General features: G+C 43.3%; 1 long non-coding RNA gene across 2 annotated transcripts in view; it reads right to left on the bottom strand.

Moving 5' to 3' along the window:
* LOC117153391 (uncharacterized) overlaps window positions 1–13189 on the bottom strand; it is a 61707-nt gene that overhangs the window by 47266 nt on the left and 1252 nt on the right. The window lies entirely within an intron of this gene.

Below are 13189 nucleotides of genomic sequence, written 5' to 3'. Positions count from 1 at the left end.
TTTCTCTCGAACACCAGGTCGCCTCGAACGAGCTACACCCGGTGAGTGATACGGGAGACGGTGGATCGAGAAGAAGAATCTTCTTGTACGGAGGACTGAATCCGTGAGAAGGGTGATCAAGTGATGGAATATTTATATCGTGAGACTGTATCGGAAAGATAGGTGTTTGAGTAAGAGACTAATTGAAAGGAACGATGTAGATTAACGTAGAGGGATCGGAAGGTCGTGGTGTATTGACAACAGTAACGACAGAAGTTCGAATCGTTGCTCGAAAGCGTCGGTGTTACGTAGCGTATTGTAATCAATCGAATTCCAGGAACTTGTCTACTCGCTAGCTCATATAACTCGTGACACGGTGACCGACAATATTATGAGGACATTAACGAAGGTAATGAACAAAAGTGTGGATACTTGGAACTACGAATAGGCAGTTAGTTACGAAGGTGGTGTTCGATCGAGGAGGATCGCCTGTGCGTAAAAGACAAAAACACCGTCATGACATTCAACGTTGCGTTTAGTCATTTATTGATTCAGGAAATCAAGAATTAAAATAATTTAGATGGAAGAATTCCGCGAATTCATGCTTCTGCGCGCGTACATTTTTACATAACCACGATCACCGACATAAAATTATTTAAATGGTGTTTGGGAGAACAAGAGACATAAACGAGTTTGATGAAACGAGTGAAGTGGAGTGATAGAAGTGACGTGTGCCTGGTCGAACGCGTCTCTCGTCGCCACGATTGAACGACCGTCGACTAACAGATCCACGCTGCCGTCTGCACAAGAGGTGAGACAATTCCACCATTTGCATTCAAATCCCTTAACCTATATAGTATAAACTTCCCTCCATTTTCTCGCAGATTTTCAAGTTTAATCCTTAGACCTAAGGTTTAAGCCGCCTCGACTACTATCTCGTTGTTCCATTATAACCTACGGAATACCATCTTCTAATTGATCCGTTACAAAGAAACCATCGTAAAACGTTCTCCCCCTTTAGAAAGTCGTTCCACGATCACATAGAAATCCGCAGGCTAGATCCACACGATCGTCTTCGTTGACGTGTAAATGTTGCTGAATACGTCAGTAGTCTTATCAGAGCCAACTATCGAGAGACATGGCGTACTAATTGCTCCGAGACGGGGGTGGAATGTCTGGCTTAACGAGTAAAGTCGTCATTAAGACGAACGGTTGTTTCACTTATCGAGAATCGCTAATTACCGCCACGGTCATCGCGGTATCTCGCTTTCGATCATCGATACCACGTGCTCCTTCCCGTGTCGGTAATTAAATCACTCTTTTGTTCTCTACAACGTTTGCCTCCGCGCAAACCCCCGTTACAACAACGGGGAGAAAGAGCGGCGTAAAACTGTCAACGAGATAAGAGCGATAACTTTACGACACCTTTCCACAAAACGCTATTCGGCGGAGAGAAAATACCTTCAGAGTGATATCATTTACCGTGGAGCGTTCTATCGAGGGCAGCGCGTTTAACGAGCGGTAATAAAAGTATTTAATAAGCAACCGGTGAAATAATTAATTCCAACGATGGCGTTAATCGCGGTCATCGGGCCAGGAATTATATTTAAGGCACCGACCGTTACGCTCCTCGTAAAATTATATAGCAAACGTTTGTTTCCTACTCATTCGTTATTACTAGACTGCGCATCTTTATGGAAATTCATATTTTTATGGAACACGAGTCAAAGAAATAAAACCCACATAGAAATATCTGCCTTTAAGCATCGCAACGAGCATTTCATTTTCCATATTTTATACGCAATATTCTTACGCATATATTATGTGCACGTTGTACATTTTCGTGTATTTAAATTTCGCAAAAATACATAAGCATTCGCGGTCTAGTTATCTCACAGCTATAATTATCAGCAAGTAAAAGTTCTCAAAGAGAAAAGAATAGAAGAGATACGTATAATACCGAAAGGTGCGAGGGGCACGAAACGTTTCAAAAAATGGCTAGTTCAGAAAAATCTCAAGGTACTTTATTAAGTTCCAAACCGATAAGTTCCCGAAGCCAGTACGCAGACCGACTACTGTGCAAATCACATGCCGGGTATGTGGAGTAGAAAAAAAGGTAAAAGGCGAGATAGTGGCGGTACAATGCAGATATGCGTGCCACGGGTAACGCATAATAACGATACTTTCATAATTCTCGTGCGCGCGCGATTCAGACGTTACGTAACTGGCAAATATCCGTGGAACGTCTCAGAATTGAAACCAGTTGTCGCACGATTCTACGATTTTCTTTCACACGCTTATGATCCACTGACTACCGCTATTCTACTATGTGCCGCTTCACAATACGTCAATCCAAGTATGTATATATCTATATTTCATTCCGACCAAACAGACCAAAGAAATTAATTTCTTTCCATCCAAATGAATCGAGCTTTTCACCCAACTATATCTCTGTTCCTATTCCATTTGGAGCAACGTAATTGTTACCGTCGATTAACAAGCCGAAGCCCGTAACGTTAGCCAGCTATTAATGAATTTGATTAATTGGCAAGTGGGTTGGCCAGGTACACGCTGTAGTAAGACGTCTCGTAATCACCCGCGTAGGAAGTTGTACCCATACCTTAATATCGTTAATTAACTTATTTTCGAGGCAGCGGGTTGTCAATGTACGTAGCGTTAACAGAGGCAAGCACCTGATCGGAATACGAGTACGTAATCAGTTTGATCCTTGGTACGCGGCAGGATATCCAGACGCGACAGGACAGTTAGAAAACCGGGCATTAAAATACATGGAGGAGCGGTCAGCATGTTAGTCGTTGCAAAAGAAATTCCACGGTCTGACATCGCTACGGTAACATTGTAACCCCGGTTGGTATTCCAGTAGCATAGCAACTAGTGACCGGCAGCGTACAGACAGCGGCATTTATTACGCGCGCTACGTAACGCGCGCTGCGCCGCGCGAGGAATCGTCTCGCGTGCCCGAAGTCGTTCGCTTCGACCCGCGTGTACAAGTACAGCGAGGGTCCGCGTCTTTGATTTTACATGCAATGTGGTTGAATTATGCCACGGCGCCCGGCCTCTCTCTAAGCGAGTAATAATTACTTCGGAAATTACCGCTTTAAAAAATTGGTTAATAACAACTGTTCCTGCGGAACGCTCGGCTAGAGATACTCATCGAGCCTGTTTCCTGTGTTGCGATGAGACGAGTCCGTGCGTCGTCAGCCGGAGGAAGCAAGCTTGGAAAATTTCTTCGCGCATGCAGGCGCAAACAGCCCTAACTACTTTAGGTACATAGATGCGTATCGTACACTTCCTGAAAATCTCGGCCGTTCTCGATCGCGGCTGAATCGCGCGATAATTACACGATGCTCACTCGCCGGCTTGTTTTTTGGTTCGTTCTTTGGGTCTGATGCAAATGAGCGAACTTTGTCGCGCGATAGTTCCACGCGCGTTCCCGCAGTCTATCGGATTATGCGAGGAAATACACACGAACGGTTGTACTCAAATAAAAATTGATACAAGCTCACGATTACGTTATTTATATATCTACATGTGTTACACGAACCGTACAGAAGCTACCATTGATCAACATCGTAAATTGAGAAGTACAGAAAAGCGATGTTACGCTGTTTTCTAATGTACCCCAGAATTTATCATTCTCTTCGTTAAACATTGAATATTAATCGCGCGTTTATGTAGTCAAGTTAAAGAATTAAGAAAAACTGGAGTCGGCCAATTTGTCTTTCGAGAGACTCATATTAAATTGTCCTGTCGTATTTATCAGAACAGCGACTTCTTCGCGCATTCGCTGTAACGATAGACTTAGCTCGCTGGTGGATCTCCGGACTCGCGTGCGCCGCGTCAGCGCGCAAACACGCGCATACACAATACACGTTGGTGCGCGATTAGGCGTCGAACGGGTTTCGGTTTTTGCCACCAATCATTAAGCATTCCTGAATTATCGACGTATAGGTATATACAGAGGCGGTCAGAATTTCACTGGCAACGCGTCATAAAGAAATTCCAGCGCCGCCGTAACCCTGGTTTCTTCCTGCACCGGTAGCGCTGTGACTAGTGGTTGTATGTAGCCAACCTTATACATATATCCGTCGTATATCACTATGCAGCTCTGTTGCGTGCACGAACTCGTTCGTCGTCGCGGTGACACGCGTGTGCGAGCTGCACCGACACGAACGCTCACACCGGCTCGCGCGTACCGAGTTACGTACACGCGTGCTACGTGCAAAGAACGCGTGTGCGTGTACACGCGTACCCCTAGAGGAGACAGATGCATAGCGCGCACGCATTTACATCTCGACACGCGAGACCCCTTCGATTCTTTTCTCGTTCTCTCTCTCTCTCTCTCTTTCTCTTTCCAATTGACGTGCTCTCTTGTACTCTCTTCGCAAGTACTCGTTTGGCTCTATTCTACGATCAGCCTCCTTGACCTATTGTTTAGCATTGGGGAAATCAGTTTGCGCGGGATATCGAGCTTCTTGGCTTAATTAACGGACCTCAGAAGAATTTTGTCGCTTAGAACGGATTCATTTACGAAATTCATGATAAACGTGTATAAGTACAGGCGAGTACACAGAGATCGATGAATTTGATTCGATTATGGGATGTAAAGTCAAGAGGAATACGTTTCAGACAAACCAGTTGTTACAGATCGCTAGGTTTCTCTCTTAAAGTTAGACCATCTTTTGACAATTTTTTATTTTTTAAAAGACGTTACACTATTGCTCTGGATCCTTATTCTTCTATATCGACATTCATAGAAAAGTTTCAAACATTAAAGTTCCAAACTTACTTAGGACTTTGTTTATAAACTTGTTTGGGAGCAAGTAGTTTACGTATAATCGGATTTCATGTAATAGAAGTTCACGTTCAGTCGAGACGTATGATTTTATTTAATCAGCCACTAATCAAAATTTAATTTTCAACTAGGTGATCCTTGTATAAACGAAGCTCCATTATATTTATAGGTACGTTGTCGGATAGTCGTAACATTTCGGTTGATAACACTGATAAACTGAACACAGAAAAACTGAACTGGCAAACTTTTTTCGATTCAAGATTCTGATCTTCTAATTTTCCGATTAGGTATCTAATACCTACGTGAATGGCAATATGATGGTGATCAGAAAGGATGCGTTCGAAGCATATGTTACGTAAGCAGACTTGCAAATTCGATCGTCCTAAGAGCAGCTGCTATCGACTTTGAAGAAACAACCATCCTAGACGTTAAATTCTAGATCGTATAAGGAGACGGAAGATGGCCAAGCAGACAGACAAACAGAAAGAGAAAGATTGACAGGCGGAAGGTCCTGGTTGTCCAAAAGATTACGACGCCGCGCCGGTAGCACGTGCCCCATTCAAGACAAGTTGAAGGGGAACCACCCTCGTAACTTAACCTAACCTAATCCAACCTCCTTGCCGTGGCTATTCAGACCGTGACGAGGCAGGCTTCTTTGTGACCCAGGTTCAATCCAAGAGCCAGCGATTCAAACGTCTCTCCATCTTCGTTCCTTTTTCTCCTTTTTCCTTCCCGGACCACGGCTTTCTCACTTTTTTATCGCGCCACGCATCAGGAAGTTATAACGTCTGCCCTTCGAACCTCTGGCTTTTGATTCTCGAATTCAGACAGCCAATTAGGATGAAACGACGAAGAAATAAAGGAGAGACAAGGAGACGCGACACTAGCTGTTCGTGTTTTCGAGCAAAGATCATTCACTTTCGCAGTCGATGATTTAATACTAGAAAAATCAAAGCTCTGATAATGAGTAATTTGTAATTTTTCATAGAAATGTTATAAATGTACCACGGTATTTTTTCCAAGTTTTCTTACGAACGATCTTGATAAAGCTTTATTTCTTCTTTTGCATTATGTATCTTTTTCTATAAGTAGCTTTCATTTTTATTTCTTTGATACAAGTCATATAATTGAACTTTAGACAACAGTGACGAAAGTTCAAAAATTGCTGAACCGCCTCTCAATTGCAACAAGTTTCTAAATATCGTATTAGAGATATCGATGTTTCAATCTCGTCGTTCATCCGCTCGTAATCGTTTTCAATGTTTCAAAGGGCAACGATCTTTAATAAACGTCAAGGAGAATCGACTACACTTTCGTCCCCTTGTCTGTCGTGCGGGCGCTTCTTCAAAACTCTGCTTATGTATCGGGAGCCACGCACTAAGCGGGCAATTTGTCAGTGGCAAACGGTTTCACGCTCCTTCGTGTACATAAATCACAGGAAGTTTCGGATAGTTAGGCCGTTTACACGCCCTTCAGAGTCCACGGGACTCCATTTACGAGCGTCTTGTGAAGCGGGTACCGCTTTTGCCACTCGCAGTTCCTTCGAGTTTTCTTCAGAGGGAGGCGAAAAGTGCCAAGAGGCTTTGTAAGAATCGGCCACCCGCCGCTGCTGTTTGCCCCATTTAAGAACGACAACAATGCCAACACGCCTTCAGCTTGTAACGAACACCAATGCCACTGACCACTGACCAGTCGAAAATGGTATATACAAGCTCGTATCTCATCGCCATCAACAGAAAGAAGAAGCGGATCGAACGCTTTTCGAAGAGAATAAAGAATTTTATGACCTCTTTCGAACCAGGTTAGGCTCACTTTGGCGACCGTTTAGGGACGTGTACCAAGAATGACCATTTAATCTGTTACGAGCTTCTTTCATCACGTTTATCCTCTGTTTTCGGCTATAACTAGATCCACAAAGAAAGCTATTTCATGCAATTCTCTGTGAATAAATAATCATATACAATATTCTATGAAAATCGATCGAGTCTAATTATTCAATTACTCGTGCATATAGCAAAGATATATTCCTCGCTAGTAATTACTCCCAAAAACTGACATTCTTTTGAACGATAGCAATGTGCCATTAATTTTTTAATTATTAAATTTGCTCGTTTTTTTCGGTTAACCAGTTTGCTACGAGTTTGATGTCCGATACCTGTTTTATATTGTACAATTTTTGTACGAAGATTATAGGGAAAAGGTATGGTTATACGAATGGCCTTTTGATTTTGATTATTTGGTGATTAAAAAGACCAAAATATTTTTCAACAGAGCCCCATGGCAGATTTAACGAAGAGAGAAAAAATGTGACTTGTGTGTTTTCGCTATGATCTACATTTGATGTGAATTATTATATATTTTTTCACAACTTGTTGTTTTTTATCATATACATAGCGACAATCAAATTCACGTCGCACGCAGCGAACGTATTAATTACAACCTGTTGGAGATGAATTTTATTCTAAATTACCGTATGGTATTTGCGTAAAATTTCCGTGTCAGCTCTTGACATACAGCGGAGCGTTATATTATCGTCGTGCCGCCTCTGTAAGCCACCGATAATAATATTTATTGGATGTTACCGGGCGCGTAACGCAACGGCAGAACAATTTACGTTCCCTTTGATGGTTCGAGGCTTCCTTTCAATGCCGTCTCGAAAGGATCGCGAAACTGTTCGGCAAGAAGGGAAGGGGCGAGGAAGCGTTTTGTGCTGCTGTTGCGCTGAAAGGGAGGCTCTCCGGTTGCGAAACCATCGAAACGATGCCGCGGGCAATCGTTAATAATAAGAGTGTATTATGAGCCGCGGAATCAAAGTGTAGCGTGCAATTACGTGTCAATTCCGTCAACGTATTTCGTCACGCTGCAGGATGCCTTCGGTGACCAAAAAGGAACGCCCGTTCCTTCTCTGTGTGTACGTATACCTGGAGAGGCGTCGCGTGTTTGTTGCTTTCTTTTTCAACTTCACCTCTCCTCTCTGTACTTTCCTAGTCGCTGCCATTGGCGTCGGGACCGATTTAATTGCACAAGTTGAAGACTTGAACTTCAACTATACGTTCCTTTTCGTCAAGTTTCCATCAAAAATTATCAATCGATTCTTGACGGATTTCATGGTAATATTACACCGCTGTATGAATTTCCTCCATACATAATTAAAGTACATGTTTAAAGGTGACTTCTTCTACGATTCAATGCGGTTTCGTTTAAGAACCTGTGATCGCAGAATGACACCCTCGACCAGTGGGTAACTTAATATAACTCCCGGTGTCATTATTCTTCCGGGGGCGAAAGAGAAGAAATAGTGACAGCGGAGGGTTACATCGCACCCCTACGGGTTTCGTTATTCCTGCGCCATTGTTTCGCGGTAACGTGCAACGTGGACGTGGGTCTAAAAGGCACGTATAGGCACGTAACACACACGCTCGGTTTACACGAGAAGTAAACGTACAAGGCAAGCTGCAACAGCGAACCTCGTCATAACGGTCGTCCAAGAGGTTATGGGGAATACGGGCGACAGGACAGCCAGCAGCCAGGGCCATTATTGTGTACGGACGACGATCTTTATGTAAGATCTTACACGGGAGAGACCCATGGGGTCCTGCGGCGCACGCCCATACCGTCGAGGGTGGCTGTGGTTTCACTATTTTTCTTCCCTTCTTGCTTCCTCCTTCGGGAGCACCGTAATCTTTCTTCTCGTCCTTTCCTCTCCCTCCCTTTTGCCGCCTCGTAAATCTCTTTAGGTGTTGAAACATTCGACGTAGAACGGGTTTTATGCCACGGGGTGGAGAACACGTCGAAAAAGAAACGTTCGGCTTCTTTGGCCCGATAAACTTTTATTTAATCGATACATCCACGTTCGCTTCTGTATATTTTTGAAAGTGTGTTACAGATTTAAAATTACGATATTGTCAAGAACGTATTCGTAAATTAATATTTAACGTACACCGACTTAACGACAATTTATCGAAGGCTATGGGTACCTCGTAACCGATTTCTTCCAATCGGTTATCCCTGACATAAAATCCTGAACAGTTTTTGCATACGTCGTGGTATCTCGATGAAACGGATGACTCATTGGATGTACAGGGAAATCGTGGCGAGAGGGTCCCGTAAGCGAAAGCAGCAACAGGTGGCAAGGAAAAGCAGACGCGATCTGCCGCCGCGTGAGAATCAATCACGGAAACAAATCTCCTTTATTTGATCTCCATTCATCTCCTGTCACACTGTTACGACCGACATTCTTCCAATTTACACAACCTGGTCTCTGTTCAATTTTCGCTGGTATCAAAAAGAAACATTAACCAAGAGAAATCTCTCAAAACGAGGATACGAGGAAAGTATCATATATGTAATACTATCAGCCAGAAATCTGAAAAAACAGACCCACTTTGGTTCTTGTTGGTGTCGTGAAAACGAGATCAATCATGCCACATATTTCTCCCCACGATCCCGACATACACGTACGATCGTTGGCTCTCGCTCCCAATCTTCACGGTTGACAATTATTGACACGATCGTCGGTCATTAAGGATCTTGTAGCTACAAGAGCTCTCGCTCAGAAAACTCGTGTCTTTTTTCAAGCGATTCCGACAGCGTCAACTCCCACCAAGCTTGTTCTCGTCGTGAAGGTATTCATCCCCGCGGCCAGCCGTGGATAGCCATTAATTGGCCCCGTTCCTCGAGAAACCGAGGAAAACGTTCTAGTGGTGGCAGCCGGGCACGGCCGCGTCCCTCTCGTTATAGTCGTCGCGTGTACAAACAGGATCTGGTAGTGGTTGTGGCGATAGGTTGGTAGGGGCAAACCCTAATGAGGATCCCCTACCATAGACTGCCGACCGGCCGCCGCAAAGTAAATGAGCAGGTGCCTCTGGTATGCGCCCCGCCTACGCTTTCCACTTGCTCTTGTCCTCCACCACGAGTTTCTCGGGTGTCTTTTTCTTTTCCTCTCTTTTTTTCTCTCCATGCCACGCAGCCAGACCGAGCGTGTCGCGGAAAAGTGGTTCTTGATATACTGCCGAAGTCTACAAACCCGCGGACAGATTATGTTCGTATATATCTTTTTTTTCTCTGCCTTTCTTCCCTTTTTATTTTTATCGTGTCTCTCGATCGATCGAACCGATTGCATTAGGGCGCATTAGGCCGGGCCGGTATCATAATTCAGGATTAATTTTTCAAAGGGTCGGGACACCGTGTCTTCGTTAGCGAGTTGCAACGTCGTACTAGCAAGATTTTTATGTTGAGAACTTGTTACAGTGTCGGTTAATCTGCGACTGGTTTTTCGATGTTGCCAATGAATCCTGTGTATCTCGGTAATTAACATAATACAGCGATTTTGGTAGCGACAATGTGATGGTAGGATATTTGAAGGACCGATCTGTTCAGGGTGATTTGCACGTTCGACCATCGTCGGTCGTTAGACTTTTCAACCTTGAAAGACCTTCTCAAGGTGAGGAGACGCGGTGACATGTTCGGCTATATCGGGAGGAGAGTTCTCGGAGCTAGACTCCTCTTCTAGGGTATATACGTGGCCGTGAAGTGGTCTTCGAGACAGAGCAAACGCGCGCGCTTTTTAATACACTGGCCGGTACCTCGGCTGCGTGGACACGCACGAACGTGCGGACGCACCACGTGTTTGCTTAAAATCTTGACGCATGACCGGCCGATTTGTTTTTCCATTCGCAGGGCCGCGGCTACTCACGGTGTTAATCGAACACGTTCTATTATAGAATCTAATATGTACCTTCAGTTTCCATTCATTACTTATACGTTATTGTTACTTCGTTCTGTGAAAATTTGAATCATCTGTCAAATACTGTTAACAACGAGAGAATAAATTACAAAATTCTTAAGAGGAAAAAGAATAGCATTTTAACCTTCTTGAGCTATTTCTCTATGATTATAAATTATAACGAAGAATTTTCTATCGTAGATTGTCTGATTGTTTCGGAAATGACAGAAGGGAAGATATAAGGTTCTAACCTTCTCGGAGTGTTTCTCTATGATAATAAATTATAACGAAGAATTTTTTATTCTAGATTCTCTGACTGTTTTAGATATGCAAATATCCAAGTTATCGATGAATTCAAAATCCGATCCTGTTAGTTTTCCAGGAGACGAGTCATCGTCCGTCCTTCATGGACGTTACGCTATTGGTGACACACGCGTCTCGTTTCCTTCTTCTCGATCCTCTTTGTACGTTGACTCCCCGGCTTCGGAGGAGGACAGAGCCCCGTCCTAGGGACCTTCGTTCGTCGCGGTATGTAAATACGTGGAACGAGACGACTCCTCATCTCGAACGACCGACCGCGGTGCATCGTATCGTATTCTGCCGCCATTTGTCTTCGCGATCCGGGATTACGTTACCACGATGATACACGATGACATTTATTTTGGGATTTGTACGGGTCTCCGTGGCCCTTCCCTCTACGGTGTGGATTCTACGTGAACGCATCTTTCGTCGGACTGCTTGCGCGTCAGTTCCTATAATGATCACGGAATGCTCTCAAAACTCGAATTTCGCCGTCACTGCAAAGTGGACATCCAGAAATAATTAGGAGATTGCGTGGTCAAAGAGAGGAAAACCGGTGACTCTAGAGATATTTAGGTTGCCGTTGTATTTCCACGAGTCTTCGGACTTCTTCGTACTTCTTCGTTCTTCAAATATTACTTTCTTATCAATTGTCATAGCGTTGATAGAATAAGCTTGGAATCTCAAGCTTGAGATCATCGCTGAAGCAATAAATGTTAGGATTTCCTAAATGCGAATTTTGATGTATACGGATTGTGATCTTTAAGGTTTTTAACTTCTACACCTATATAAGCATATAGGTACATATATTATATAATAGTCGTGAATGAGACGTGATTCGAAAAGTGAGCATGACAAGGAAGTATCATCTTATAGAGTATCATCTTAATGTCAAATATTATTCATTAGAAATATACGTGGAAAATCGTGTACGAATCGAAAAGACAAGTGAACGCATTGCTGAAAGATGTTGTAAATAAATATGTTTAAATTTTTGTGTACGAAAAGCAGAAACTGGTTAAACCAAACAACCATTCAAGCTTCCGTAGTTGCTTTTCATAAAAAAAGAGTAGACAAAATATATCACTGAATTGTTAATTATTCAAAGTTGAAGAGCTTGAAGAAGTTAAACTGGGAGCTTCAAAAAGTTCAATTTCATATCGCGTCAGCCCTACAATCTCTGCCTTTAAAGCTCAAAATCTATGATTCCTCGTGAAGTAACGTATGTAAACGGAACACGATGGAAGATCGATAGATTCTTGCGATTCGAAATTGAATAATCGTGTGAAAATTGTGTAAACGCAGATGCCGTTAAGGAGCCATCACCCCATCGACGAGATACGGGATAAAAAGGGAGCACGTGGCAAAGATCAAACAGCTGGATCATCTCGTGCGTGCGTGCCTTTAGGTAAGGATCTTTTTCTTGCGGAAAAGGTGGGTACACGTTCGACCCAGGTGCAACCTCGGAAACCTTGGAAGGCGTGCGTGACAATGCTCGTATGCGCGTGTGGGATTCGTCGTGACGTGAAAGTCGTTCGAAACAAGAAAAGAAAGAGAAAAAAGAAAAAGAAGGCACGGCTTCCCTTCGACCAGTATAACATGAAAAACAGAAAGAATCTACCTACCACGTATGAAATACGATAGCTTCTCGTGTAATTTCATTAATATCCACTTATCAATAACATTTCAATGGGAAGAGATGTAACTATGCAATTTTCCCACGAAGAGACAGATGCGTGGTGAGGAAGTTACAATGGATATAAAATATAAACGTATAGGTAGAGAATGAGGCAGCTACGTCACAGAGGAGTTACGTCAACGCGACGTCGATGTTGGCAAAGAAATCAGGAAACAACGAAGCGAATGACGCGCCTATATGAATAGCTATATGAATAGCTATGCACGCGCCAAGCATCGAGCATGTAATTATCGTATGTTTAAATTTTACGGATCAGTCGCCGAAGAAGCGTGGGTAGCTTGGAAGCGAAATATAGTAGAGATAGGTTCGAAAGTGCGAGTTTCCTAGAAGGCATCAGTTCGATCGCGTCTCATTAAGGCTAATGACGTAGATGGCATAATTATTCTAATACGAGAGAGGTAATTCATCCATCCCGAACCTATCAATTCATTGCAATTATACGAAGCATACGTTCCACTTTCTGTGGACCTTTTTTACCAAATTACACGTCTCACGGCAGTCGGGCGTGCAACAAGGAGATCATGATTTATCGAACGAGACTCGGGTCACCGGAAATTTTATTAATCTAACCGATATTCCTCCTTCTTCTTCTTATTGAATTAATAAAACGGGATCCTACTATCCGGTAAAAAGGACCGTCGCGTCGCGCGTCCATTAATATAGAAACGCG

The sequence above is a fragment of the Bombus vancouverensis genome, chromosome 1, assembly GCF_051014615.1.
Source record: "Bombus vancouverensis nearcticus chromosome 1, iyBomVanc1_principal, whole genome shotgun sequence".
NCBI classification, from domain to species: domain Eukaryota; kingdom Metazoa; phylum Arthropoda; class Insecta; order Hymenoptera; family Apidae; genus Bombus; species Bombus vancouverensis.
This window is presented reverse-complemented; position numbering and strand designations above follow the sequence as displayed.